At 37.1% G+C, this 26,382-nt stretch overlaps 1 long non-coding RNA gene across 2 annotated transcripts in view; it reads left to right on the top strand.

Moving 5' to 3' along the window:
- The window catches only part of LOC141517709 (uncharacterized), a 34,545-nt gene extending 20,144 nt beyond the window's left edge, over positions 1-14,401 (top strand). The window contains exons 2-4 of one of the 2 annotated variants that reach the window (XR_012476957.1): positions 3,504-3,589; positions 4,370-4,584; positions 9,486-14,401. This is a non-coding gene — a long non-coding RNA (uncharacterized LOC141517709). The remainder of the gene's footprint in view (positions 1-3,503; positions 3,590-4,369; positions 4,585-9,485) is intronic. The other variant, XR_012476958.1, reaches the window with a different exon arrangement.
- The last annotated feature ends 11,981 nt before the right edge of the window (positions 14,402-26,382 follow it).

Genomic DNA, 26,382 nt, shown 5'->3' with positions numbered 1-26,382 from the left:
CAGGGTGACCAGGTGGCACAGTGGATAGAGCACCAGCCCTGGAGTCAGGAGTACCTGGGTTCAAATCCAACCTCTGACACTTAATAATTACCTAACTGTGTGGCCTTAGGCAAGCTACTTAGCCCTATTTGCCTTGCAAAAACCTAAAAAAAAATTTCTGTTTAGCTCTGGTCTTTTCATCAGGAAAAGTTAAAAGTTTCCTATTTCATTAAATGTCCATCCTTTCCCCTGGAAGAGAAGACTAAGTTTTTCTGGGTAGTGAATTCTTGGCTGCATGCCAAGTTCCCTTGCTCTCCAGATTATCATATTCTAGGCCCTTTGATCCTTTAATGTGGAAGTAGCCTGGTCCTGTGTAATACTGACTGTGACTCTTTGGTATTTAAATTGTTTCTTTCTGGCTGCTTGCATCTGATCTGATGGTTTTGGAGTTTGGCCATACTATTCCTTAGTGTTTTCATTTTGAGATCCCTTTCCATGACTACTTTGCCCTCTGGTTCCAGGATAGCAGTGCAATTCTCCTTCACTATGTCCTGAATTATGGAATCCAAGCTTTTTTTTTTCTCTTCAAGGTGTTCAGGAAGTCATATGATTCTTAAATTGTTTCTTCTGTATCTATTTTCAAGGTCTATTTTCTAGTCTATTTTCTAGGCTAGAGATATATTTTACAATTTCTTCTATTTTTTTTCAGTTTTTTTTCAGGTCCTTAGTGTCTCATGAAGTCATTATTTTCCATAGATTCCAATTTTTTTTTTAGGGAAGAGTTTTCTTCATTTACCTTTTGCATCTCCATTTGCCCAATTACATTTTTGAGGGAATTATTTTCTTCTTGCACTTCTCCAAATATTTCTTCAAATGATTTGTTTTCTTGTTGTAAGATGTTAATTTTCTCTTACATTTCTTTTCTCCATTTTTTCTATTTGATTTTTAAATTTCTTTCTGATCTCTTCTAAGAAATATTTCTGTGCTGCAGACCAATTCATATTCTCTTCTGATGCTCTAGTCTTCTCTAAGTTAAGATCCTTGTCTTCAAAGTAACATTCAATGGACTTCCCCTTTACACTGGTCTTTCTTCATTTTGGGTCCTTTCATTCAGGTCTTGTGCTGGGGGAGGGGCTGGTTCACAGACCTCTAGGGATACTGAGATCCCTAGAGGCCTTTATCACTCAGGGGGTTACTTAGTATGTTGATCTGTAGGGGATGCCAGAATCTTTCTCTGGATTGTCTGTGTTGTTGATTAGTGGCCCACTCCCTAGGCCTGGGGGGAGTGGGGGCATGGCAGGATCTAGGCTGTCCTTGAACAATGTGGGCTAGGCCCTGGGGCTAGACAGTGAATCTACTTAATCCCCAATCAACACTGGGGAAGATCTGCCACCCACACCTGAGTCTGCAGACAAGGTACAAGCACCAGGGGCAGGCTGCTTGTTCTGGAGAAAGTTTCAATCTTCCATAGGAATGGGGGGGGGGGGGGGGAAGGGAACTCAACTGGAAACTGGGGGATTTCACAGCCTGGGTCCACCAGACCAACCAAGCTGACTGGGTAGCTGTCTGGGCCTCCTCACTGGAGCTCTTCTACCTGTCAGGCACACAGTAAACATTTCCCTGAGTCAGGAAATCAGCCTCACCTTGCTGCCCCTGTGCTGGGTCTCTGCTCTCTGCCCCTGACTCACCCAGGCTCCCCTGGGAACAGATCTTGTTGGAAGATGTTCTTCCTGGTTTTTCTCTGGGTTTTTTTTTAAGGTTTTTGCAAGGGAAATGGGGTTGAGTGGCTTGCCCAAAGCCACACAGCTAGGTAATTATTAAGTGTCTGAAACCGAATTTGAACCCAGGTACTCCTGACTCCAGGGCCAGTGCTTTATCCACTGTGCCACCTAGCCACCCCTAAATTTTTAGTTGGTCTTTTTTTTTAGGTTTTTGCAAGGCAATGGGGTTAGGTGACTCACCCAAGGCCACACAGCTGGGTAATGATTAAGTGTCTGAGGCCGGATTTGAACTCAGGAACTCCTGACTCCAGGGCCAGTGCTCTGTCCTCTGTGCCACCTAGCTGCCCCTTCTTCTCTGGGTTTTGTGGATCCACACTCTGTTAAGAGGTTTGGTCATGTTAGTTCTGAGGGAATGCTAAGAGAGTTTAAAACAGTTGCTGGCTTCTCTCTGCCTTCTTGGCTGGAAATCCTGATAAATAAATGCTTTATAATTTCTGGTTTACATTTGTTATAGCACAGTTACATTATCAGGTCTATAAATAAAATTGACAAATTAATATTATTTTGTTCTAAAGATCCCCTCTTTTTAATCACTTCTTCCTTCTTTACCTGTCAAATGTAAAGGAAAAGAACAACAATACCAGTTTACTCTCCCTTAGTCCTCTTATTCCATCAGAAACACTACCTGCCCAAGCTTCACTTTGAATTAATGCCACCATTTATTTATTCATTTTTCCTGTATGTTACTGAACAAAGCTGGAAACAATCACAAAACCATGCTGACTAGGAACTCAACAACAGATTTATGTTACATAATCTTAATTGAATTCTTATTGCTATAGGCCAGTATTTTACATTTCCCTAACCAATTCACTGCCAGAGCTTTTTCCTCATACAAATCACTCCCAATAAATTCAAATGCTCCTCAAAATTTTTTGGACCATTTTCTCTTCCCTTTCTATACTATTTTACTTTGTAATATTATCAATTCCTATGTATTCCATTATTATTATCTCTATGCATATGATTCTAAGATCTATTTATCTAGGCCTAACTTCTCTCCTAACCTTCAGTCATACATCACCAACTGCCAATTGAACTATTGGTTCTTATCCTTTGTTATTGAAGAAGAACAAATTGACATCATTACATTTGAGACAAATTACAATGTGTCCTACTGTGGCTGATCAGACTAATTTGAACTCAGAATGCTCTACAACAGGTCAAGCACAAATAGTCCATGTGAGCATCTGGGGTGGGTACCCTAAAGTTATATATGTCACGTTTCCTTTGAACTACTTCAATTCTGCCTTCCTCATAGAGTACAGCACCCTCAACTGATAAGGGTACACCATACTGGGTGATCCTGTGACAGTGCCTCCCATGCTATACAATCAGTTCTAAAGTTCTTCAATGAAACCTTCATGGTGTCTCAATATCCCTTCTTCTGAACCCCCTTCACCACCACCCCCCATGAGTACTTGCCCTGTGTGAGTTCTCCATAAAATAGTTTTTTGGCAAGCATATGTCTGGCATTCTAACAATATATCCAGCCCATAATAGTTGCATGGAAGGCTAGGTAGTTTAGCTTGAGAAAGGACCTCAGTGTATGATATCTTTTCCTGCCAGGTTATCTTCAGAATCTTCCTAAGACAATTTAAGTGGAAGTGATTCAGTTTCCTGACATGACTCTAGTAAGCTATCCAGGTTTCACAGTCATATAACAATGAAGTCAGCACATTTCTGTAGACCTTCAGTTTGGTAGTCAGTTTAATACCTCTTATCTCTCACACTTTCTTTCAGAGTCTTCCAAATACTAAGCTAGCTCTGACAATGCAAGTGTCAACCTCAATGTCAATATGTACCTCCTTGGAAAGGACACTGCCAAGGTTAGTAAGCTTGTCCACAGTACTCAAAACTTCTCCATTTGTTAATTCCAATGATTTCACATATGGATGGTGTGGTGCTGGCTGATGGAGCACCTGTGTTTTCTTGGTGTTAATTATTAGACCAAAATTAGCACAAGAAGCAGAGAATTGATCCATGCTTTGTTTCATCTCAGCTTCAGAAGCTAAATTGAGTGCACAATCATCTGCAAACAGAAGATAATGCACCAACACTCCCTTTACTTTAGTCTTGGCTTGTAGCTTTTTCAAGTTGAAGAATTTGCCATCAGTGTGGTACTTGAGGTCATGTTCATCCTCAGTGAAGGCATTTGATAACATGACTGAAAATATCATGCTAAAAAGTATGGAAGCTAGGACACATCCTTGTTTCAGTCCATTGGTGATTGGGAAATCTCAAGAGCATCGTCCACTATTCATGGGCATGTAAACCATCATGGAACTGACATACAATACTGATGAACTTCTCCAGGCAACCAAATTTTGACATAATTTTCCACAAGTATTCACAACTGATGGTATTAAAGGCCTTGGTCAAATCTACAAATGTTGTATACAGGCCCCTATTCTGTTCCTGGCATTTTTCCTGGAGTTGTTGGGCAGCAAACATGTCAACTGTTCCTCTATCCTTTCTGAAGACATACTGGTTCTGAGGGAGTTTAACACCTTCTAAGTGAAGGTTTAGCCTATTGAGAAGGACTCTAGCAAGAATCTTACCAGTAGTGACTAAATGTCCAGGACAATCTATTCCCTTTACTTTTATAGAGACAGACAATGGAGAAATCCTTGAATTCTTGATGGAAAACCTCTTCATCCATATAATCTGGAAAATTTCAATCAGTTTTTGGATGAGCAATGGCCCCTGTAGATCACAACTGGAATAGAATCAACACCAGATGCTTTGCCACTTGAAAGGAGACTAATCTAAACCTCTTCTTCAGTTGAAACTTCAGCTAGAGACTGATTGATTTCAACTTGAGGTAAATAGTCAATGACTTCTGCATTTATTGATGATGGTTTGTTAAGAATACTATGGAAGGGGCGGCTAGGTGGCATAGTAGATAGCATACCAGCCCTGGAGTCAAAAGTATCTGGGTCCAAATTTGGCCTCAGACACTCAATAATTGCCAAGTTGTGTGACCTTGGACAAGTCATTTAACCCTATTTGCCTTAAATAAATACATTTTTAAAAAAGAACACTATGGAAGTGTTCAGTCCATCTCTCTATCATTAATCCCTATTGTTAATCAATGTGGATCACTCAGCACCGAGTAGTTGAGATACAGCATATGTCTTTAACCCATAAATAGCCTTCAGGGAATCATAAAAGCATTTTGGTTTGTTACTGTCTGCATAAAAGTGAATTTCATCTGCCTTCTTATTGAACCAAGAGTCCTGCATCTCTCTAAGCTTTGTTTGTACTTTACTTTTGATGGAATTAAATGCTGCCTTCTTACAATGGATAAGTACCCTGCTGGTAAACCCTATGCAGTTGTTTTTAATTTAGCAACTTCTGTATTTCCCCATATTTTCATCAAACCAGTCTGTGTTTGCCATTGTTCTGGCCAAGATGAGCAAATGCAGTGTTGTACACCAAATCTCTAAAAACTGCCCATTCTTTTTCTGTTCCACTGTTGCCAACTGTGTGTTGGCTCAGTTTTCCCTCCAAGTTAGCAATAATTTGTTCCCAAAGAGACCATCAATTGACATTAATTCATCTAGTATTCATTTTGTCTTGGGGCCACTGTTTTCATTGAATATGAATATTTAGCTTAGAGAGGATGAATCTGTGATCAGTCCAACCTTATGCACCACATATTGCCTTTGTCACTCTCATATCTTGTCTGTCTTTTCTCCTTACAATCACAAAATCTGTTAGATGCCAATGTTTGTTATTAGGGTGCATTCAGGAAGTTTTATTGCATTAGTAAATGAAAGACAGTTTGTGATGAGAAGATCATGAAAAGTAAAAGTCTTCAGTAGTAAGTAACCATTGCTGTTGCTATTTCCAACTCCATGCCTCCCAAGGATGCCCTGCCATATTAATCTGAGCCCACTCTTGCATTAAAGTCACCCAGAAGTCACTTGTCCTCTTTTAGTACATTGATGATAAGATAAAGGTCTCCAGGTCTTCATAAAATTTTTCTCTAACTAAATCAGTGTTCATCATGGAGGGAGCACAGGCACTGATAATGGTGGCATGGCATTTTCCTGGAAGTGGCAATCTCATTGCCATGACCCTGTTGTTCACTCCTTTTGGTAGGCATTCAAGAATGTTGACTAGATTAGTTTTGATTGCAAAACCTACTCCAACTTCATAGCATTCCCCTTTACTGTGGCCACCCCAGAAAAACTTATAAACATCTTGAACTCAATATGTCCAAAACTGAAATCATTATCATATTACAGAGAGAGAGAGAGAGAGAGAGAGAGAGAGAGAGAGAAGAAACAAAAGATTTCTCTCTTTCTAATTTCTCCTATTACTGTCAAGGGCACCACTAGCTTTAGTCACTCAGATTTGCAACCTAAGTATTATCCTCAACTCCTGACTCTCTCTCACCCTTCATATCCAATTGTTGCCAAATCCTATCAATTCTAACTTTATAACATCTCTCATATATATACCCCTTCTCTCCTTTGATACAGCCAGCACCTTCATACCTATCATCACTTCAGACCTGGCCAATCAAATTGATTTTCCTAAAGCACAAATCTGGAACATAGTGGTTCTTAATAAATGCTTATAGGATTATTGTTGACATAAAACTTAAATAATAGTTAGCAATCATAGTTAAATTGCATATATATATATATATATATATATATATATATATATATATATATGTATAATGAAATCTCTCAATCTATAGTACATGAAGGTGCTTCTACCAAGAAAATAAATGGTGAGGTATTCTTTTCTGAGCCAAATGGCAGATGTAAGCAGTAAAAGCTGAGTCCTGAAACAGAATAATCAAGGTCAAAGTCAAGTATATTTCTAAGGAAGTTTTTCTGTGCATGATTTAGCATAGAAATAGAGACTTTGGGGGCAGCTAGGTGGAGTAGTGGATAAAGCACCGGCCTTGGAGTCAGGAGTGCCTGGGTTCAAATCTGGTCTCGGACACTTAATAATTACCTAGCTGTGTGGCTTTGGGCAAGCCACTTAACCCCATTTGCCTTGCAAAAAAAAAAAACCCTAAAAAAAAAAGAAATAGAGACTTTTGTTCAGTTATTTTAAACAAAATTTTATTTGAAAATGTAAATCAGTAATATATTAACATGTAATTTACTTATTTTTCAAGTTTTTACAGGAATAAAATATTTCAGACACTGATAAAGTAATAATATTCCTTAAATATATTGTGAGCTAGAATTTCTTTCTTATTCTAACATAAAATCGTTCCAAAATCTCCTACAATATTCTGATTTTCTAAGGAATTACAATACCTATTTCTCTAGTTCTAAGATACCTAAATGCAAAATAAATCTCAAATACTAAAGAAAGGTCTCACAAACCACTGACAAATTCTTTTTTAAAAAAGTTCACATTGCTTTGTCTTCATGTGACCTATTACTTTACACTTATAAATTTATGTTATGTAACTTTATAAGTCTTAAATATACAAGCAATTTCTATAGAAGAAGAATTAACAGATTATTCAAATTTTATTCTCTCCTGCAAATTCAAAGGAAACCCCAGAATCAGTTGCTCCAGACACAATGCAGTCAAACAAAGCTGTGGACACTGGTGACAGAATTCCAAGGAAGAAGCTGGTCTGTGATATTTCTGTCACAACCTTTTTCAGCACCTGTTTATCAGTCAATCAGGGGAAATCATGGGGGCTGAAGACACTCCAACTCTGTGGAAACTCTTTCCAAAAATAGTACCAAGCTGATTGCTTACTGAATAGAAGTAAATGATTGGTAGTCTTTAGCATTTTTGCCTGGACAAAGCAACTGTCCTGAAATACCTAGCATTTTTTAAACTATTAAATCCTACTTTGATTGGACAGCTGATTTCCTCCTTTGGCATATTCTTCCTTCCTTTCTGCTTTACCAAGGAGGGAATGTTGCATCCTTTCTCAGTACTCTTTGTTTAGCTAGCAGTTTATGGAATTATTAGACAGCTGTCTACAGTTGTCTCATGCCAACCACTCTGCTTTGTAAGAGCTTTTTTTTTTAAATTAAGAATACTAATGGCAAGTTGTAGGGTCAAAGGTAAAAGATAGCTGACTAGAAGCACAAAATATTTATTGATTTATTTAGGACTGAATGAATATCACTGTCATTTTTATTTGAAAGTCAAGTTAATTTGGGGCGGCTAGGTGGTGCAGTGAATAAAGCACCAGCCCTGGAGTCAGGAGTACCTGGTTTCAAATCTGGTCTCAGACACTTAATAATTACCTAGCTGTGTGGCTTTGGGCAAGCCATTTAACCCCATTTGCCTTGCCAAAAAAAAAAATTCAAGTTAATTTGACTGAATGTTTTGCGTTACATTGTTTGAGTTACAGAAAGATTAGCCCACATACCACAGTTTCTTGATGTCAAATCAGAAACATTAAGAGTAATTAACCTCAAATGGTTCAAGTTCTGAAAATGATGTGCATTTCTAAAAAAGGTTTACTAATGAAGCAAAAACTTACTCAAAAAATGACCAGAAATGAAGATATCAGTGGTCAAAAAATGGCTAAGATTAATTCAACTGTAAATATTTTTAATAATAATAATAACTAACAAGGTGGTGTTGAAATTTGTAGCTATTTTACTATGCCATTGTACTAAACATCTTTGCTAAAACTTAGTTCTATCTACTGGATGACAGTTAATGGGAATAAACTGTTGGACTATTGAGGATTCTAGTATAAGAAGTATGACTCTTGAAAGTCTAACTCTTGAAAGTTTGCAAAGCATTTTACAAAAATAGTTTTTACAATTTCCCTGCGAGAAAGATGTTATTATCACTTCCATTCCACAAGTAAGGGAAACTGAAGCTCGTTGAGATTAAATGACTGCCTCATGTCCCATTGCTAGTGAAGGAAAGAAGCAGAATTCAAATTCGTGCCTTTCCTGACTTCATATCCAAGGTTCATTCCACAAAACTATGAGCACAGTGAAGGGAATAGAAGACATTTTTTAATTGATTGGCATATATGTGCATGAACTTCAAGTCCAATAACACCACTAGTTGGTCAAATCATTTTTTTTCCTCATTAGATGCCTCCCTAAGTTACTGACCATTAGGAAGTTAATTTTGCTTAAATTCTTATTACTTTAGGGATGTTGTTCAAGTAATAATGACAGTAACAAATAACATTTATATGATATTTGGAGATTAAAAATCTCTGTCTATATATTATACTGTTTTATAATCATAAAATAAAAACAAGAAGATTCCATGAGTCCCCAAAGACTAAACTGTAAGTAACATTCCTTCCACTAATGTCAATGCTTCTCACTATTTACTGAGCTTTGAGGGCTTAAAACAGATTAGAAGGAAAGGGAATTGGAATGTACTAAGAATGTTAAGTACAGAAAACTGGAGATCATCTAACTTTTTCGAAAATATTTATATTTCCTAGCATCACTGACCTGGTTCTATATGTTAAGAGATTCCAGTGAGTTTTAAGATTATAAAATAATAAATTACAGAAGTCATGTTTCTTAAAGTTTTATTAACAACAAGGCCACTGTGGCCTCTGCCACTGCCCCTCTCCCTACCTCATAACTTTCTCCCTCCACCCCTTGAAAGCTTCTATAAGGGCAGAGGGCCAGAGATTTCCTCTATGCATACTCAGGTATGGCACAGCAGTCAATTGTAAGATTTTTCATCAAGGTGCGATAATCAACAGAAAATAATCAGGGAATATTTGTTTATGCTCCAAAGCAGGGGGAAGAACTTCACCATTATGCATGCCCAGAAGCAATCTCACCAAGCTTCCATTTGGACTGGATTCATGCAAGCCTCTTTCAAGTGCTCTAAGGACAGGAAACTCTTCTAAGACAACAGTTAAAGTTTTAAGTAATTTTTTAACACTGGGTCCAAAGAAAAAGAGTTTCTATTAGGTAGGATCTGAACCAAGAAGATGAATTCAAGCCCCAAACTGATAATGGGCAAGAAGTGCTCAGGAAAATAGCCCATGAACACATCAAACCCTAGCTTCATGAATTTGGATCCCATATTCCTTGTTTATAAAACAATTCATATTTATTTCATGTTCTCCAGAGTTTCTGTGAGGAAAGAGTTTTAAATAACTTTCAAGTCAAACATTATTGGGGAAACTAGATGGTGTAATGAATAGAGTGCCCTTGGAGTTAGGAGGGCCTGAGTTCAAATACAGCCTCAGACACTTACTAGCTTTGTAAAACAATTCACTCCAGTTGCTTCTAAAACAAAAATTCAATAATTCTTATTTTTAACTAGATAATATCTGAGTAATCTTTGGATAGATTTTCTAAAGAAAGTTTATAGAAAGATACATATAAGAATTAAACAAGCGGCAGCTAGGTGGCACAGTGGATAGAGCACCAGCCCTGGAGTCAGGACTACCTGAGTTCAAATTCGGCCTCAGACACTTAATAATTACCTAGCTGTGTGGCCTTGGGCAAGCCACTTAACCTCATTGCCTTGCAAAAAAAATTCCTATAAAAAATGAAAAAATAAAAAATAATTAAAAGAGAAAGGGAAGAAGAATTTATTTCATGCCTGCTATGTGCCATTATAAAACACTATACTAAGTGGTTTATAAATATTATCTCATTTAATCCTCAAAATTCTTTGAGGTAGGTGCTAATATTATCCTTATTTTATAGAAGGGGAGACTGAAGCAGGCAGAAGTTTAAAGGACTTGTCTAGGATCTCCAACTAGTATGTCTCTGAGATAGACTTAAATTCACTGAACTACTACTAATGATGTTTGCCCTTCATTCTTGAAGAAGACCATGAAAAAATTCAGGAGGTGATGTCATACCATGTATGTGAATTGGATTTGAGTGAGGGGTGCTGTGCTAAGTCACCAGTCTCACTTGCTCCTCTGGAACCATCTGGATATGCCCAGATATGGATCAGGATGACTGGAGGTGCCTGGATGTGAGGCAGTCAGGGTTAAATGACTTGCCCAGGGTCACACAGCTAGTAAGTATGAAATGTTTAAGGTCAGATTTGAACTCCTGTCCTGATTTCAGGTCTAGTGCCACTGTACCAATCTAGTTGCCCCCAAGAGATGAGAAAGGATGGAAGAGCTGGGAAACAAATCAGTAGAGGAAGATTCTATAGCCATACTTGTCAAAGAGGGCAAGGGCCTGTTATTTCTTGGCACTGAATCCTCAGTGTTTAGAATTATGCCTTGTATATGATATGGACTTAACAAAGGCTTTTTGATTGATAAAGTTTGCTAGTTTGGAAAATATCTGAAGGTAGCAATCTTTTGCATCCTATGTCTTCTCTAGGTTAAATATTCTAATTCTTTCCATGTATTCTCTTGGATCAATGTCATAGAGATAGGCAGTGCAGTGTTTGTGGTCAGGAAGACCTAAGTACAAATACAGCCTCAAACACTACACTATGTGTAAATCCTGGGCAAGTGACTCAATCCCTATTTACTTCAGTTTCTTCAACTTTAAAACAGTGATAATAATAGTGCCTACCTCCCAGAGTTGTGGAGGATCAAATGCCATAATATTTTTATGGCATAGTTCCTGATATATATTAGACACTATATAAATGCTTATTCCTTTCCCCCTGCCTTCAGTCTTCTTGCCAGCTCAATTATCCTTGGGATACATTTCATTTTGCTAATATCTATCTTAGAATAATATTGGATTCGGAGAGAAGGAGACATAGGTTCAAGCCCTGCCATTTGGTCTCCTAGGACCCTAGGTTCCTTATCTAAAAACAAGGTTATAATACTACTTGTGCAACTACTTTACAAAGTTGTATGAGAAAAGTTAGAGAAATGTAATTGCAAAGAAACACCCAGATCAGAACACAGTATTACATATATTCTTATCCTGGGTATCTAACTCTCAAACTATCACTTTCTCAATCCAATGTACCAATAATTGTACAAAATGATAAAATGCAATATTTTAGCATCACTTGATTGCTTGAACATTTGATTTATGTGGGGGGGGGGATGGCAGGATGAGTATCAATTAAGTGCTTCAATCCACCTGACAAAATGAAATATTAAAGTTTTCTATCTTTCAGGTTTTTGAGAAGCTTCATTCACAGTTTATAAAGAGCATGAAATCTTGAGTGACTCATATTCCAAATGACTTATTCCTAGATCATAATGAAGATCAAATCGGGAGTAGTCCATTTACACCTTGTAAAGCATTTGCCTCTTTTCATTTTTGACAGATGAATGCAAAAGAGGTATGAAAACTATGAAGATACCTTTATTTCTTTAAAAGATCAGTAATGCTCCTAATGATCTTTAAAAAAAAACACAGAGCAAACTGAAAAATGAGAAAAGAGTAAAAGTAAGAGCTTTAGAGTAAAAGTCCAGCTGGGGAGGAATTGCCTTTTGTCATTTCTTTTAAAGGCTTCTTCCTAAAGGTGTAGAAGGAAATGTTTGAAATTCTCTATTAATTTCAAAGATTATATACGGTACTTAATCAGATTAATAAGGATAAAACCATTCCCCAACTGATAAATGCTCCAAGGATTTGTATAGTTAGAACTATGGTCTAACTATCCTGGAAAATGATTTGGAACTTGCCTAAAGTCCTTTAATATTGTGCATACCTTCTGACCCAGTGATACCACTAGTAGGTATATCCCCATAGAAATCAAAGAAAGAGCTAAAGGACCATTTCTAGCAGTTCTTTTTGTGGTGGCAAAAAAAATAAATAAATAAAGTGGGTATGCCCATCAATTGGGGAATGTCTGAAAAAGTTGTGGTCAATTAATGTAACAATATACTATTATACACTATTAGAATTGATAGAAGAGTTGTTGCAGTCAGAGAAACTTGAGGAGTCTAATATGAACTGATGAGAAGCCAGTAAGAGATTCAGGAGAATGATTTCTACAATAACAATACTGTCAAGTTGACATAATCAGCTTTGGCAGACTTAAGAACTCTGGTCAACACAGTAACCAACCACAGTTCCAGAAAACTCATAATGAAACACATTATCCACCTCCAGATAGAAACCTGATGGACTCAAGGGTGTAGCTTTATATTTGTGTGTGTGTGCGCGCGCGCGCACGTGTGCACATGCGTGCATGTATTTTCTTTCCTTTTTTGGACATGACCACTGCAAGAATTTGTTAGACCTTGTGTGTCTGATTCAGGTTTGTTTTTCTTTTTTTTCTCAAAAGGGGTAGTAAAGGAAGAGAATTTGAAGCTGAAAATAAAATAAAATTGGGCTTTTAAAATAAAAAATGCCTGAATTTTTAAAATACTGTGTGATAAAATTGTTAAACTAGTAAGAACGTGTCTCAATTCATCAGTTATAAGTTTTAGAAAAAATGTGAAAAAGTTCTTGATTAGCTAGTAATGTTGCTAAGAGCATTTGGACTTAGTAAGGAAATTTCAAAACACCCTATGCTATAAATAAAACCAGAGAATTCTTTCAAAACCCAATAGACTAGAGAATAAGTAGAGAACAATGACCTTTCCACCTAAACCCCTTGAGAGGAAAGATTGTCCTGATTTTCTGTGTATTCTCGGTACTTTGCATATAATAATATCTTAATAATTGCTTTATCATTCCTTCTCATTAGTTCAGAAGGAAGTAAGCAAAACCAGAACAACATATACTATAACAATATAAATTGAAAGAACAAAAATAATGAATCAGATCATGTTTGGTTTTGGAGAATAGTTGCAAATAAACTATTTTCCTCCCTTGCCTGCAGATATGGGAGTACAATTATGGAATTTTTGCATATTCTGTCAAACAAAGCAGATGAGTAGGTTAGTTTGGGGGACATTTTTTCTGAATCATTTCTTATCTCTTTTTAAATTTATGATATAAAAAATGACTCAATGTTGTGGTTGGGGAAGAGAGAATATTTTCAGAAGTGACGCATTATAAAAACAAAAATTATTCATTAAAAATAAATACACCTCGACGGGGCAGAACCAAGATGGCAACAAGAAGGGATCCTGTCTTAGGCTCTCTCTCAAAAAACTCATAAGCTAAGGACTCTAACCAAACTTTTGAGAGACAGAACCCACAGAGGGACCCAGGGAGGCAGTTCTCCTACTCAAGTTAACCTGCAAAAGAGCAGAAAGGCTCTGCTCCCTGGGGTCGGAGAGGCAGCCTGCCAGAGCGAAATAACTTCAGCCTCCCAAAGGCAGCCCCAGGACACTGGGAGCCGCAGCTCACAGAAGCGGGGGAGTTTCCTGAGCTACACCCCAGGGAGCACCAAGCACAAAGTGGGGGAACAGCAGGGGACCTCTGCCAGAGCGAGCACATGAAGCCTAGCCCTCAGGGAACACAGCAAGCCCAGATCCAGGAACAAAAGCAGGCAGAGCCCCCAGAGCATCAGCCCATTGAACCTAGGGAGGGGAGTGAAGAGAGACTGCAGAGCTCTGTCCTCTGCCCCTGGAACAGGACTCTGGGGCTCTGACCACATTCAGATCCTGATCGCAGTCTAGGGCCCCTCCCCTAAAACAGCAGCACCCCCCACCTCAGCCCCATGGCAGAGGGGGGCACATATGGTCATTCACAGACCAGGAGGGAGGACAGAGCCTCACACACTGAGATCCTTGTGGGAGGGTCCCAAAAGCTCAGGAAGCACCCCAAAGACAGGCTTAGGCTAGGAAAATGAGCAAGCAGAGAAATAAGAGGAAGACCATTGAGAAATATTTTGCTCATGAGCCCAAGAAGGATCAAAATACGCAGTCCAAAGATGAGGAAGCACAAGCTCCTGCATCTAAAGACTCCAAGAAAAACAGAAATTGGGCTCAGGTTATGACAGAGCTCAAAAAAGACTTTGAAAATCAAATGAGGAAATTAGAAGAAAAACTAGGAAAAGAAAGGAGAGAGATACAGGAAAAACATGAAAATGAAGTCAGCAGCCTAGTCAAGGAAATCCAAAAAAATGCTGAAGAAAATAGCATGCTAAAAACCAGCTTGGGTCAAATGGATAAAACAGTTCAAAAAGTTATGGAGGAGAAGAATGCTTTAAAAAGCAAAATTGGCCAGATGGAAAAGGAGATAAGAAAACTCTCTGAAGAGAACAAATCCTTCAGACAAAGAATAGAATTCAGGGAGATTGATGAATTTACAAGAAACCAGGATTCATTACTTCAAAATCAAAAAATGAAAAATTAGAAGAAAATGTGAAACAACTCTTTGAAAAAACAACTGATATGGAAAACAGACTTAGGAAAAATAATTTTAAAATTATTGGAATACCTGAAAATCATGATCAGGAAAAGAGCCTTGACATCATTTTCAAAGAATTACTACAGGAAAATTGCCCTGATATTCTAGAAGCAGTGGGCAAAATAGAAATGGAGAGAATACACCAATTCCCCCCAAGAAAGAGATACCAAAAAACCAACCCTTAGGAATATTATAGCCAAGTTCCAGAACTCCCAAGTCAAAGAGAAAATATTACAAGCAGCCAGAAGGACACAGTTCAAATATCATGGAGCTGCAGTCAGGATCACACAGGACTTAGCAGCAACTACATTGGAAGCTTGTAGGGCTTGGAATACAATATACCGGAAGGCAAAAGAGCTTAGAATGCAGCCAAGAATGAACTACCCAGCAAGGCTGAATGTCCTCTTCCAGGGAAAAAGATGGACTTTCAATGAACCAGGGGAATTTCAAATGTTCCTTTTGGAATGGCCAGAGCTGAACAGAAGGTTTGATCTTCAGATACAGGACTCAGGTGAAGCACGGAGATTGGAGGAGGGGGGGGGGGGGAATATGAGGGACTTAATGATTATGTATTCTATGCATGTATTCCTGCATAGAAAAATGACACTGATAATACTCATATGAACCTTCTCAGTTAATAGAGCAGGTAGAGGGAGCTTTTATAGTTGAAGCACAGGAGAAAGCTGAATTCGAAGATAAAATACGGTATAAAAATGGAGTCAATAGAAAAAAAAGGGAAATGTAATGGGAGAAAGAAAAAGGAGAGGGGGAATAGGCCAAGATATCTCATATAATAAGTTTTTTCTTTATTACAATGAGCTATTGCAATGATATGGAAGGGGGGGAAGGCAAGGGGGAATGAGGGAATCTTAGATCTCATCAGAGGTGGCTAAGAGAGGAAACAGCATATATACTCAATGGGGTATAGACATCTGGAGTAAGAAGAAAAGGGGGGACAGGGGGAAGGGGGGGGATGTGAGTGATGGAGGACAGGATGGACCATGGGGGGAGAGTGGTCAGATTTTCTTTTTTACTTCTTGCAAGGGGCTGGGATTGGATGGCCTGTCTGGGACCATAGGGCCAGGTGGATGTTGGGCCTAAGGGGGCAGTAGGAGGACTCGGGGCCTCTTGGCCCCAGGGCCAGGGATCTGTCTGCTGTGCCACTCAGCTACCCTACAGCAGAGTCAGAGAGAAAGGAGAGAAAATATAGTTCATGGTAGTGGAGAAATACGAAAGGAGGGTGTTGCGATCAGCAATGGCAACAGTGGAAAAATATGGAAGTAACTTTTGTGATGGACTTACCATAAAGAATGTGATCCACCCACAACAGAGTTGTTGGTGTTGGAACACAGACTGAAGCACAATTTTTATTATTATTATTTCGGGGGGGGGTGCAGGGCAAATGAGCCTGGGTAGCCTGCCTGGGGCCGCATAGCAGGGTGATCTTTGGGTGTCTGAGGCCAGATTCGGAGCTGGGTGCTCCTGGCTCAAGGGCCAATGCTCGGTCCACCACCCAGCCACCCCTACTATTATTACTATTTTATTTTATTTTGGGTCTCTTTTTTCTTTTTTTGGTTTTTGCAGGGCATTGGGGTTGGGGTGGCTTGCATGTCACATGGCTGGGTGATTGTTGGGTGTATGGGGCTGGATATGGAATTGGGTGCTCCTGGCTCCAGGGCTGGGGTTCTACCCATTCTGCAACCTGGCCATACCTACAATTATTATTTTTTTATTTTAATTTTTTTCTCTCCCCTTTATCGCTCAAGCAAGTCTATATTTTGTGGGGGGGGAGGGGTATTCTGTTTACTCTTAAGAATAATTTATTAATGCATAAAAAAAATTATTTGTACAAATAGAGAATAAATAAATATTAAATAAATAAACAGATAAATAGATAAGCAAATAAATAAGTAAATACACCTCAATTTCAGGATATTTGCTATGGAGTATACCATCTATATCCAAAGAAAGAACTATGGAGTTTGAACAAAGACCAAAGAGTATTACCTTTAATTTTTTTTAATTATCTTATTATGCTATATCTTATTTATGTTTTTTCCTTAAGGATATGATTTCTCTCTCTTCACATTCAACTTAGATCAATGTATACCATGGAAACAATGTAAAAACTAACACAGACTGCCTTCTGGGGGGGGGGAAGCAAGATGGGGGGGATTTTAAAACTCATAATAAATAAAATCTTTCAAATAAATAAATATGCCTTAGCCTTGTAAGAACTTGTTTCATTCTATCTATCAATCCTAGACTTTAGACTTAGAATGAAATTTTAAAATAAAGTTGATATGGAGAGTTATGTTTCTTTTAATAATTAGTAAATATATAATTATAGCAAAAAATTGCTTTTTTGGAATTATTTTATTTAGTTTTAGTTCTAGTTTCTCTTATTTGCTTTATTTTTACCTTTTGTTAATATTCAGCTACTTGACAGTTAATAATGGTTGTTGGAAATTAAAGCTATTTAAAAAAATTAAATGCTGATCATTATGGTCACTAATAGTTTTTTCCTTGAGTTGTTGCTAGTGTTTTGGTGGTCACTAGACTAGCAATACTTTCATTTCTCCCATGTGATTAGCAGGTCTCTTCCATGTTGAGACTTATTAACCTAGTTGGATTTTTTTTTTCTGAGTCATCTCTAACCTGGTCGTGACAAAACAGGCCAGAAACAGAATGTCAATAAATCAGTAGCATTTTATTAATTATTTCTTTGCGAGGAACTGATTTGCAAATCATGGCACTCCATTCCTTAGAGTTCCATCTTGATCTTCTCAGAACAAGCCCACTATGCAGGACAATACAATAATTGCATCTCTTGTGAACATACAAGTAGGAGTCCTGTGGGAACAGCTGGGTTGAATGTATAGTCTGGGGATTATAGTAAAGTATATACTTTATTTATATACATAAAGTACATAAAGTAAAGTTATACTGCTACACTTCATTTACCATAGGCAAACATAATTCAGGGCATGACCTATCATGTTTGATGAATGACTACTGTTCACTGTTTTCATTGTTCTACCTGTGAAAAGGATTCCTAGAAACTAAATTATTATTATTATTATTAATTTTTTATACATTTCATACTATCAATATCAAATCATAACTTTGGACATTGCTTCTTTTCAGTCAATAAGGGTAGAGTGCCTTAAAGATCAATGATTTTTTTTAATTGATAGATGATGTCAGTTATCTAATAGATTTGACCTAGATTTGCAAAATTTTTTGATTATAGAAATTTACTATAAAAGGAAAAAGAGGGACAATAATTATCTTAGGACAAGGGGAAAAACTCCCTTAGCTCTAGATGTTTCCAGACAGGAGTCTTATCTGATATCCAATTTTGTTGTCACGGGGTGTTAAAGTCAAAGCTCAAGGGTCACCAGATGAGCAATTTTCCTTTTCCAGAAAGGAAATAGCATAACAGGGAAATACTGTCAAAAGGATCCTACCTAGGCTATATTCCAGGTTATCATAACTCTTTTCACTATAACCCTTTTCCAGATATCTACATTAGCAGTCTGAAGACTGCCATACATGCCATTCTCTATTATTGGCTTTATGTCAATTCAGGTTACTATCCTGGTAATCAAAATTCAAAACAAATCATAGTCCCAGGAACTTTATCCTTACATAGTAAAAACTTATCATTAATTACAACTCAATGCTTATTTAGAAAAAAATGCTACTTCTATAAATAATTAAAATTAGGTGCACACTATCAAGGAGAAAGAAGTGTATTATTCCATAGATGGTGTAATTGCAAATCTCAACCCATTTCTGGTTTTTCAGCTTCTTTGGACCCCATTTGATTTTAAAGATCAGGTCACTTGTAGACTCCAAAATCCAAGTGGTGGTACAGTCCCTTTAAGGTGTGTAAGGTGGATCCAGGACTCTACTCCCAAGAACTTGGCATCAGTACAGGTAGTGAGCAAGACTTCAAAGGGACTTTTCAACCATGGCTCCATAACACCCCACAATCATGAGCCACCCCAAAAACATATCTGCCACCAGTGTAGATGTTAATTCTTTTTATTCTCTTCCTGATTCAGAGGCTCTGGCTACTACCAAGAGTTCTGTTTGTTATGATGAATGGGCATCAGGCCATACATAACCAGAAACCAAGTCTCCTTTTTCATCTCTGAGACAGATTCCATCAGTATACCAATCAAAGTCGACTCCTCTCCTTTTGGAAGGAAGTAAAGCATCCAGATATGTACTGTAGTCACATTCTAAAGTTTCACTTTCCATCTCAGGTAGAAAAGTGACAGGATTGAGTATATTTGAACCAATTAAATTCCCTCCTTTCTCAGAGGCAAATAAATCTAAGGATCTGAAACTCACAAACTGGAGGGAACTTGACTAAGAACCGGATGGTCAGAAGGGGTTAAAGAGGGTGTCGGGATAAAGGACACAAAGATGTAGTCCCTCCTGGATCAAATGGAATAGTTTGTCGAGGGGCCTCAGGGACCAGGACCAAAGGATGAAAAGCATTGATATCTCCAACAAAAAGGGAGAGTGGTTCTGAGACACAGGCTACAAGGATCTCACTAGCACTCCCCTGAACTGAGATATTCTCTTGACTTTAGGGAAGGGGAGTAGAGCAGAAGAATTTAAAACTGAGAGTGTAGCACTGGTGTCAATTGAAGTAGACACCTCTTGTCCTTGTATGATCAGGGAGACATCTCCAAGCAGAGTTATGGGAATAATGGGCTTGACTTTTGTATCTTCATCCTTTTGCCTTCCCTCCCAGGAGTCTAGTCATCCTTAACAATTGGGATTGCAAGGGGCGGCTAGGTGGCATAGTGGATAGAGCACTGGCCTTGGAGTCAGGAGTACCTGAGTTCAAATCCGGCCTCAGACACTTAATAATTACCTAGCTGTGTGGCCTTGGGTAAGCCACTTAAACCCATTGCCTTGCAAAAACTAAAAAAAAAAAATTGGGATTGCAGAAGGGGTCCTTCATTCCTTCCTAGGCACCAACTTTCTGGCACCAACTTCTAGTTTCCCCTTTCTCAGTTAAAACAGCTCTGAATTGATACAGATACAGATGCTTGGGTCTATATAAACATAAGGTAAGTTGGAATTGCTCAGCAAAGCCTATGGAATCCTCCCTGGAGCTGAGTTACTCTGGCAATAGCCACACTTCCAGGGCTTGAAACCACAAGCTCCAATTAAGCAACCATCTTGGATTTTGAAAGGGAGCATTGACACTGGGGAGATATTGGAATCTCTTGGTAAAGGTGGAAATATTTTAGGTAGTTGGGTGGGTCGGGAATTGTTAAGGAAAAGGTTTTCAAATAAAACAATTTTTTCTGTCACTGATTTCAATTCAGACCTATACTCTCTCTCTCTCTCTCTGAGCAACATTTGTCATAGCTGACTCAAAAGGCTGAGTCTCATAAAACTTCTGGGGTCTTGTAAATAGGAATTGCTATAACTTCTCTCTGAACTTTACCTTCACTGCTGCCCCATCTTAAAAGGTATATATTCAAAGATGATAACATCACTTATCTAACAATTACACACCATTCAAGTTACTATAAGGGATATAACAACACAGATACACAGATACACAAACACAAATATAATAATAATCCACTTGAATTACAAGAATTAATATTCCACAACTCTCTTATCAAGTGAACAATTAAAAATAATTTTTACTCAAAAATGTATGTGTATCAATAAAAACAAAAATGAAAACACATACAAAAACTTTGTCAATCCATACTGGGAAGAAAATAAAATGGCTTTACCCCAGAGTGATCCTGGTCAGGAACAGAGATTCTGTACCATTCCTCACAATCAAAAACTGGGCCCCATAGTGAAGCGGGAGTCAGAAGCATTGAACTTACCAGATGGGTGAGCCAGGACTCTAGAACAAGTTTTCCAAGGGGTCTAGTCCCACTTCAGATACTGGAAAGTTTGATGCTCCTCCTCTACAGCTTCTCCCTTAGAGAACCATAACCAAGTTCCAATGCTGCAAACTCATTTGTTAGAATCTCTGGGGATTTCTCACCATTATAGATATCCACTTGATTGTCTTGACTATTTTCATTTCAGTTCTAAAACTGTTGGGAGAGAAACTTTCAGGCCATCCAACTTTTTCTAAATGAAGTCTCTATTGAAATCTCTTGAATTTCTCATATTTTCAACTAAAGAATCTGAAATTCTATAATTAATTTTTTTATTTGCTGGTGGTAGAAGGTAAAAACAATAAAAATGTTTTTTATAGGACCAGAAAATTTAGTGATGCTTCTTTATCATAAGCAATTTTAATGGTCCTACAGTTTTTAAAAAGGCTATCTTTATTTTCCAAGAAACTATAAATTGGCATTAAATGATTAGAAGGTATAAATTCTGGTTAATCAAAATTAAAAAACTCTACCCCAGGAGGGCTGAGTTCAAAAAAACCTGTAAAATTCTCCTAATTTTACAGCAACAACTCTATTACCTAAAGATGTAAGAGTTGAAAAGTATGTTCAACTGTTATCTGAAATAATTGTTCAACTGCTCTTAGATTAGTTTATATTTGGTTCCTCCAGGACACTAAGATGGGAATGATTGAGTCAGGGAAGAGAGTAAACTTTCTGCTGCCCTCTCAGAGGAATGATGCCATCAATACCATTCTTTCCTGGGCACCAACTTCTAGTCTCTCCTTTCTTACTTAAAACATTATGAGATTTTTAGCAACCAGATTTTTAGCACAGTCTCATTATCCATTATCTTCAGCCATCCATTGCCACTGCCATTATCAATGTCTCCTCCTTTTTCTGCTCCTTCACCACCTCTCTCATCCTTGAAATTTCAACATCTTGCAGAGCAGCTTACCCAGTCAGGGATGTTGTTTCCAATAAAGACATTTGAGGGAGAATTAGGTATAGCAGTAAGGAGTTAAGCTATGGAACACTCTCCACCTAAGTAGCATGGACAGAAGAAATGCTTAATCCAGAGGGAATAGCATGAAGATCCTACAAAAATTTGAAAGATAACAGAAAGTTACTGACACAGAGGTACAATTATCCTTGTGCCTGGGCACTTCTTGTGTGTATGACTTTCTACTAGAGTATTTCTTTTGTGTGCCCATTCATGATGATGTGTATCAGAATATACTTTAAGGATTTATTTAGGGAATGTCTTGGTACTAGTACTCATGCTATGCCATTTCAATAAATGCCTTTACTTTGCATTCATTGTTTCAACTGACTACTAAAGATGAACACTCTCATGAAAGATAGTGAACAGAAGTTTTACAAGAGTGGTGGCATAGAATACATTGAATCTAAGAGTCTTGTCCCATGAAGGACTAATCTGCATGTGGATGTTGCAGTAGGAGGAAAGAAGGATAGACCAGATAGGGAATTATACTTTGATAAATGTCCTCATAGAAATTAATCATTTAAGTGCTTTGAAAACATTTAAAATTATTTTTAAAATGTAATAATAACTACGCCCAAAGGGCAACAAAAATGCGCATACCCTTTGATCCAGCAATACCACTACTGGGTCTATATCCTGAAGAGATGATGAAAAAGGGTAAAAACATTACTTGCACAAAAATATTTATAGCAGCCCTGTTTGTAGTGGCAAAGAATTGGAAATCAAGTAAATGTCCTTCAGTTGGGGAATGGCTTAGCAAACTGTGGGATATGTATATCATGGAACACTATTGTTCTATTAGAAACCAGGAGGGATGGGAATTCAGGGAAGCCTGGAAGGATTTGCATGAACTGATGCTGAGTGAGATTAGTACAACCAGAAAAACACTGTATACTCTAAGAGCAACATGGGAGTGATGATCAACCTTGATGGATTTGCTCATTCCATCAGTGCAACAATCTGGAGCAATTTTGGGTTGTCTGCAAAGGAGAGTGCCATCTGTATCCAGATAAGGAGCTGTGGAGTTTGAACAAAGTTCAAGGACTATTCCCTTTAATTTAGAAAAACACAGATATCTTATCATTTGATCTTGTTACCTCTTAGACTTCTTGTCTCTTTTCTAAGGATATAATTTCTCTCTCATCACACCCAATTTAGATCAAGGTACAACATGGAAACAAAGTAAAGACTGACAGTGCTTTCCGTGGGGGGGTCGGGGGGAGGGAAGTAAGATTGGGGGAAAATTGTAAAACTCAAATAATATCTTTAATAAAAATTAATTTAAAAAACATAATAATATAGCTTTATGAATTAAAATGACTACTCTACCAAGAAAGGGGAGTTTTTAAAGATAAAGATATATATTATGCCCTATATTTTGCAATAGAGTTATACTGAGTGAACAGTGTATGGGGGAGGGGCAGTTAGGTGGCACAGTGGATAAAGCACTGACCCTGGAGTCAGGAGTACCTAGGTTTAAATCCAGTCCCAGACACTTAATAATTACCTAGCTGTGTGGCCTTGGGCAAGCCACTTAACCTCATTGCCTTGAAAAAACCTAAAAAAAAAAACAAAACCAAAAAAAAACAGTGTATGGGGGGAGGGGAAATCTGATATCTCTTAACTATTTTGTTGAGACTAAGTATTCATTGAAATGCAGAAGTGGAAGGCACCTAAAACCCCAAGTAAGTCTGCATCTAAACAGAAATGCCTTCTTGTTTGAGGACTTCAGATGAAAAAGACTATAACTCCCATTACTAGGAAATCTTTCTTTCCATCATTAAGTTAACTATGATACTTCAACTTCTTGCTTGTGCCAAATAGATTGTGCCAATAAATCTAATCCCAAATGATAAATCTTAAAATACTTGAAGACAATTTTCAATGCTTCCTAACCTATGGTGTCATCTCTAGGCTTTCCCCTGTCCCAGTTGCAGCCCCTTCGTTACTTTTAGTTCATTTGTGTCCTTCCAAAATCATGGCACCCATAAGTATGGTCTGACCAAGGAAGAATAATTACATTCCTTGTCATATATAAAGTAGCCTAAGATCACAATAGGGTTTTTTTTTCTTTTGGCTTGTTGTATCACACTGTTATCTCATTGTTGAACTTGTAGTCCATTAAATGTTCACAATCTTTTTCAGCAGAATTGTTGCCTGGTATGTCTCCATTATCTTGTACTTTTAAGGTTAATTGTTTTTTTTAATTCCAAGGGTAAGCTTTTACACTTATCCTTATTGGATGCAGCCCTGTAGTCTAACCTTTAAAGAACATTCTGGATTCTGACCATAATTCAATCAATTAGTCATCTCTCTTAACTTTGTCATTTGGAAATTTGATAACCATGGCATCTAAGCTTTTTTCCAAGTCAATAATTATTTTTCTTGTAACAGTTTTTAATTTTTTTTATATTCTAAATGTAACAAACAACTAAAAAAGAACATTTTCATATACTATGTGGAATTTTAATAAGATATATAAAGTCTCAAATCTCTATTATATACAACTTGTTTCTTTGAAGTACATAAAAAATCAATATGCTTCTTTTAAAGCTAAGCAACTTTTATGTTTTGCTCTGAATTTTCTTCTGTTACATCTATGCATTTCAATGTCTCTTTTACTTTATTGTTTCAATGAATCTATTTTACTTTTTTAATAACACTGTTGACTACCTCTTTTCATCATGTATAATTCCTCCCTCCTCATAAAAAAAATGAAAACACTTTCCACGTGGGAAAGTTCAAATAAAATAAATAGGTAAAACAGTAAAATTAATTGACATTGGCTATGTCAGAAAGCACATGTCCCATTCTGCACTTCAGGTCATCACTCCACTTAAAGGAAATAGGTAGCCTGCATTATCATATGTCTTCTTGTAGTTATGGTCAATCACTACTATAATCATCTTTATTGAGTCTAAAAATTATTTTTCTTCACAGAGTTGCCATTGTATAAATATTCTGATTCTGCTTTCTATACTCTGTATTATGTTATGCAAATCTTTCCAGATTTCTCTAAAAGCATCCTTTTATAATGCCTCATGAGCCAATAATTCATTTAAATCCATACTATAACACAATTAAGCCTCATGGCTCAATCATATTTTAATAATTTCATGCCACAATTCATTCAGGTACTGCAGAACTTATGGATGTCCCTTTTACTTCCAATTTTTGTTTCAATAAAAAAGTAACTAATATATTTCTTTATCTATAGATCATTTCCTTCTTTTTTTAATAAGATATGTAATTGGAGTATAGTCCTAGGAATGGTATTGTTTATTTAACCAAAAGATATATATGTAGTTTAATATCTTTAGGGGTATAGTTTGCAATTTTTTTGTGGATCAGTTAAACTAAAAATGTATATCTCCTTCAATAGTATACTACCTATCTTTCTAAAGCTCCTTTAGTTATTGTAACTTTCACTTTTTGTCATCTTTCTCAACCTGATAAGTAGGAATTGTATTAGAGTTGCGTTAATTTTTATTTCTCTAATTATTAAAGATTTGAAAGTCTTTTTAATCACACAGGTTAAAAAAAATTCATTGAGGAAAAGAACTCCTGAAGAAGTAAAATTGGTCCAATGGAAAAGGAAGCACAAAAGTTCATTGAAGAAAATAATTCCTTAAAAATTAGAACTGGGCAAATGAAATCTAATGACTTTATGACACATCAAGAAAAAATAAGATCTTCCCCGGAGTCAGGAGGATCTAAGTACAAATATAGCCTCAGAAGCTTAATAATTATCTAGCAATGTGACCTTTGGTAAGTTGTTTAATCCCACTGCCTTGCAAAAACCAAAAAACAAAAGTTCAGGGCAGCTAAGTGGTACAGTGAATAGAGCATCCTAGAGGCCCTGGATTCAGGAGGACCTGAGTTTAAATTTGGTCTCAGATATTTAATAATTACCTAACTGTGTGACTTGGGAAAGTCACTTAACCCCATTGCTAAGAAAGAAAGAAAGAAAGAAAGGAAGGAAGGAAGGAAGAAAGAAAGAAAGAAAGAAAGAAAGAAAGAAAGAAAGAAAGAAAGAAAGAAAGAAGGAAGGAAGGAAGGAAGGAAGGAAGGAAGGAAGGAAGGAAGGAAGGAAGGAAGGAAAGAAAGAAAGAAAGAAAGAAAGAAAGAAAGAAAGAAAGAAAGAAAGAAAGAAAAAGAAAAAGAAAAAATAAGGCAAAATCACAAAAAAATTTGAAGAAGTTGTGAAATATTTCATTAGAAAGAACAACAGACCTGGAAAAATAGATCAAGGAGAAATAATTTAAGAATTATTAGACTACTTGAAAGCCATGATCAAAGAAAGAGACTAGAAATTATATTTCAAGAAATTATTAAGGAAAACTGTCTTTATATCCTAGAGCCAGAAAATAAAAAAATAATAATAATAATTTACTGCCACCCTCTGAGAAAGATTTCAGAATGAAAGCTTCCATAAATCTTATATCCAATATCCAGTGCTCTCAGGTCAATGAGAAAATATTGCAAACAGAAAAAAAAAGAAACTTCAAATATTATGGAGCCACAATTACATTAACACA

Source organism: Macrotis lagotis, chromosome 3 (genome assembly GCF_037893015.1).
Source record: "Macrotis lagotis isolate mMagLag1 chromosome 3, bilby.v1.9.chrom.fasta, whole genome shotgun sequence".
NCBI classification, from domain to species: domain Eukaryota; kingdom Metazoa; phylum Chordata; class Mammalia; order Peramelemorphia; family Peramelidae; genus Macrotis; species Macrotis lagotis.
Note: the sequence above shows the minus strand (reverse complement) of the source record. Positions and strands in the feature narration are given on the sequence as shown.